Genomic DNA, 5,687 nt, shown 5'->3' on the forward strand with positions numbered 1-5,687 from the left:
TCACAATTTGAACATCGTCGAGACTCGAGAAATGTTCAAAAGAAACCATTAACTTGTACCAGAAACACCAAATGAAAAATGTCAATCACGAAGGTTCGCTCTCATTGGGAGTTACAAACCGTGTAGGGAGTTCAGCTAGGTATCTGCTCTTAAAGAATACGTGTGGACTCATATTGGTGTACTGGGGTGACTAGAACTGATGGAATGTTATGGCATACAACCAAATGCGAAACAGTCAGCTATGAACTTTATTGTGAAACTGGCTATCTTTTGAAAACAAATTCCTTACTGAACGATGGAATAAGTTTGTTTGTCTCATCTACGAATTTACGGGCCAATTCCGCTGTTTACTGTGCATCGTCAAATAGACGCTTCGTTTGAAATTTCGTTATCTTACGTCTCCCAATTCTGTGGCGCTATTTGAAGTTATGCAACCATGTACTGCTTCCCTTGAAAGCACTGTAATCTGTGTCGTGTACAATATGATGTGCATGACGTAGTAGATCGCTACCATTCCACGACCTGTAAATTATATGGAGCATCCCTGAAACACGCGAAGTCCATTTTTTGAAACAAGTGCGGTTCTCTTACATTGAATATCCGTAGCTTTTCTTATGCACTAGACGGTCATATTGCTGCGGACTTATTCGAAATCTGTTTGTGAGGTTTTTTTTTCTGTGGCGAGGATGATCTTCCATGTACATAATTTTTCATAATTTTTAGTACACGCTCCTTGGACAACGTCTGTCCTTTACGACGTTCACTGGAGACGGGATTTGTGGCTCCCTCTCCAACAAGGATGATTAGCTACATGGATCGACACTTGTTTCAATATCACTTTCACGTGTTAAGCACGTATCGTCATCATCGTACTCCTCATGTACGTTGTCTGCACGATCAAGTGCACACGAAATCACACTTTCCACTGATTCATCTTACAGAATCGCTAATATTTAATTTGCCACTTCATTCTCACTCTGAAAAATTCCCTGCCTTCGTTTCTGAAGAAATGTCAACTTTAGCAACTTTTGTTTTAGATGTTAAGCAATGCTCACTTTCTTTATCATTGCCATTGTTCTGTTTTGTATCAACTCCACTAGCACTCTAACACTGCTGTGAGTTATCGGCGACTAAGCATCTCAACTACGCTCCGTAGCTTCAAGCTGTCCTTACCATTGGATATCTCCCCTCCCGCCCCCTGTTGCCATTAACATCCAATATTGTGGTTGCATTGTGGACAATATGTGGGTGCCGAATGCCTTAAATATCATTGGCCTTATACATCGTCGTAGTCATGGGATTCCATGTAATACCAATATACAGGCAGTACTATAACAGAATGGGAACAGATATGTGTCAGTACCGACAAACCACGTGAAAAAGACATAGGAAAGCATGATACAACTCCACGAAAATGTACTCTACTGTGAGTACAGCCGGCAGCTGTGACCGAGCGGCTCTAGGCGCTTCAGTCCGGAACCGCGCTGCTGCTACGGTTGCAGGTTCGAATCCTGCATTGGGCATGGGTTTGTGAGATGTCCTTAGGTTAGTTAGGTTTAAGTAGTTCTAAGTTCTAGGGGACTGATGACCTCAGAAGTTAAGTTCCATAGTGCTCAGAGCCATTTGAACAATTAGTGAGTACAATTGGCACGTCTGTGGCGATTTGAAATTAATCATTATTCTCATGGGAATGCAAGCAGGGTACACAAAGTACCGTAGGTTTGTCTGCGAGTGAGGCAACAGAGTTAGAAAGCAACTCCACATAAAGAAGGGATGGTTCATTAGAGATAAATTGTAGACACTGTTTGCCGTTATTTGAACCTGACGTAAGTGTCATGCTTCTGCTTCACTTAAATTTCGTATAGGCACTACACAAAGACTAACATGCTTTTCGGTAGCATATGAAACAAGTTTCCGGAGTTGCGTTATGCGTTCATATCAGTCACAACCAACTCATTTGGACATAATGAATCAGCTGACTCGTGGGCATTGTGCAGAATTTTGTCACAGGACAGTTTCTCCATTCGAGTGAATATGCAGTTTCTATGCGCACTTTATCTGAACACGCGTTCATTACTGCTTCAAGTAGAAATGTATTCTCTACTGAATCTACTATCCCGTAGCATTGCCTCGATGCACTGTTACACATATGCATAGTGTCCCCAAGTGATATGCTCAGTATTCAGGGATATGACACGTACCATCAGTCTAAGCAAAACTGTTCAGTAAACTTGGGTTTTAAAGTAGCTTGAGAGCTATGAGCAATTGTTCGTCTTCGACACTGCGTAACACATCACGTCTACTGAACAAAAGCTCACAGGTCTTAAGTTATGCATTTTAGAACCCACATTGAACATTTCTCGTGGGACAATCCGTATAAGTGGATGACGTTACACATGTCGGGAACTTTTGGTAATGGAGACAGAGGTTATGCATTAGATGTATCAGCAAGTTTCAGTTGCCTCAGAATGAGAGCTGGATACCATGTTAACAACAAAAACTTTGATTCTCTTATCAAAAAAGTGGCAGCATGTGGGTTACAAATGACTCCTTACATTACTTCAATACTTCATGGTAATCAAGAGTTATCTCTGTTGGAAAATTTGCATAAAACCGGACACACAAAAGATGAGAGAGCCAACATGAACAATATCAAGTCTTCTGCCGTACACTGTAGGCACACACTCTGTTCCATGATGCGTGTTGTGTGCTCATGCGACGTAGCAAATATGGCGCATGTCAATCCAAGCATCATCGGGCTGTACTATGAACTCCGGAGTTAGAACTAGCACTATAGAATCGGATCATATCCATGCCTTAACGTCTCTCCTTTCAATTAATACTTCTGTCATTCATAATCTGTTCCATGCGAAGAGACAAATTTTAAATCGATTTAAGGACTTGTGCTGTCTACGAACATATCGCGTTCTGTGAGAAGCAAGTTTTCACGTCGCGAATTTTGTTCCTTTCTAAATGCTAGACAATTGTATTTCCGTTGGAGGTGGCAGTAACCTTCTCATTTACTAGACTCATCACTTGCATGACATTAAGTGATTGTGTCACTATGTAGATCTCTTTACTGCCTGATATTGATGGTCCGGCGTCATTATTTTCTCTTGCAAAGCAAATACACTACATTGCATAAAAAGAAAATTGCGGCAGTAGCCGTCGGTTTTGACCAGTGCATGCGGCAAATGACATAGATAGGCGATAGGCGAGTAGTTCCAAAACCTTGATCAATGTGTCAGGAGTAACTGTTGCAATAACAGTGTTTCTAAAGCTCGTAAGATCAGCTGGTATCGGAAGCACATTCGTATGATCGTGTTTGATCGTGTGTGAACGTGGAGGTCACGCAAAATATGCTGTGTTAACCGGTCCCTTGTGCCCAGTCCACAGGTCGGACGCAACGACGTTTAACCAGCCGCGTACTGAGTTATGCCAGTGAGATGGCGCACCATCTTGCTCCCAAATAAAGATGTGTTGTTCAGCTTCTTCCCACTGAGGCTCGGGCCATAGCTGTAGCTCATCAAGAGAAGAAACATCAGTTACAGTTGATTCACCAAAAAATAAACGCCCATAAACTTTCCGCGGGGACATTTCTTAGGGCTAAGCGTGGAAGACTCGCACTTGTTCAATACGTTTTTCAGTCACTCTATGTCATTACAGACTCTTCCCATTGCGCACAGGTATAAAAACAAAACTGTTTGAGTCGCTCTTTCATTTGGTGTATTATTTACAATTGTTAATTGAACATAATAAATGCTTCAACGCCTTAAAGCCGGTATGTTCATTTTGAAACACCCTGTACTGTAAGGAACTTTCAAAAAGAAACGAGCCAGAGTCTAGAATACGCAAACCGGTGAAAGGAGTGTAATATAGTGGCGTGTGTAACGAGGTGTGGTTCCGACCAGAGCGTGGAAGTTCACAGCTCGTCGCTAGAGGGCGCGCGTGCTCGTCACGTGACTATACAGAGCTAGCAGCAGCAGGCATCAACCGTCCAACGCTGCCAGTAGCATTGCAGACAGTGACATGGAGGCGTCAAAAGAAGAACAAAGAGGTGTTTTTTGTTTCCTGACAGCAGAAGGAGTAGGAGGAAAGGACATTAATCGACGAATGTCGCAAGTGTACGGCGAACACTGCACGACCCTTGCAAGGGTCAAGGCGTGGCACAAGAGCTTCAGGGAAGGACGGGTCTGGAGCACCACACTGCATTACCGATGACATCGTCCAGCTGCTGGATGCACTCATTACCCAGAACCGTCAAGTGACAGTGAAAGCCATAGCCGCCGTGGATGGATTGAGCGTCGGAAGTGTTCACACCATCATGAAGGAACGACTGTATATGCGCAAAGTGTGTGCCCAATGGGCGCCCCAAAGTCTTCAATCACACCAGGAAGCATGTCAAATGGCCCACTGTCTTGCTCATCCGCAGTGCTATCCTCGAAAATGGAATGCGTTCCTCGCACGAATGTTTGCTGGAGATGATCCACGGTGTCACTACTTCGAACAAGAATCAAAACGACAAAGGCTCCAGTGAAATCATCCAGGATCACAACCATAAAAAGAGCCAAGGCCATCCACACGAGTGTAGGTAAGGTTATGCTGACGTGTTTCTTTGGCCAAAATGGCCCCCTTCTGAATCAGTTTCTGCAGCTCGGGACAACAGTGAATGCCCAGTGTTACTCGCAAACCATGACCACTCTTCGCCAAGCGATCAAATCAAAACGACCAGCCAATCTCACCGGTGGGATCATTCTGCTCCACGATAATTCAAAACCTCATACGGCCAACCCATTAGCGGCACTCCTGCAGAAATTCAAATGGGAGCTTATCGGCCACCCTCCCTACAGTCCGGACAACTCTCCCTGTGATTACGCCATTTTTGGTCCCCTTAAAACGGCTCTAAGGGGCAAACGATTCACCTCGGACGGCGACGTCCAGCTGTACGTGCGGAACTGTTTCACATCGCAGCCCCGGTAATTTTATGAGACAGCCATTCACCACCTTGTGTCACGGTGGGAGAAGTGTCTCAACAGCCAGAGTCAGTACTTGTAACATACAGGTACTGGTTTCTGTAATTATACCTCCAGCTCGTTTCTTTTTGAACGCCTTTATGCAATTACGACAAACCGCTTACAAACAAGACAAGAATTTCTTGGAAAGAAAACCACTCATGAAAGATATAATGGACTGTTTGGCGTAAAATATGCTCAAAAAGGTACTTGTCATAAATAAACCATAGTTAGCTTCAAATGAAGACTACAATGCCTAATTTCGAATTATGTACGTTGTAGTAGAGGATCGACAAGGATTTGACAGTAAGAACATGAAGTGTTTAGTAAAAATAAAACCGTAAAGAAATCCTACAGCTGTATTGTCGACATCCGATACGAAGTGAAACTGAATTAATTGTAAAGGAATTGAAGGTAGTATGCAAAAACACTCCACAGCTATGTAAAGAATTCGGCAGTAAACAATGGTAAAGGAATAGTTGGTATTTAATGGAAACTGCTCCGTAAAGTTTAAATGATATGTTGTAAGTTATATATTTCAAGTGCACCCATTGAGAATTTTATAGAGATAATTCTTGTTTACAAGTATTTCTAGAGTAACGACATCTTTTTAAAAGCGTCAGTTTTATCCAAAATTTTATTATGAAATACATGTCACTGGATACTTAACATTGT

Source organism: Schistocerca gregaria, chromosome 4, assembly GCF_023897955.1.
Source record: "Schistocerca gregaria isolate iqSchGreg1 chromosome 4, iqSchGreg1.2, whole genome shotgun sequence".
Lineage (NCBI taxonomy): Eukaryota > Metazoa > Arthropoda > Insecta > Orthoptera > Acrididae > Schistocerca > Schistocerca gregaria.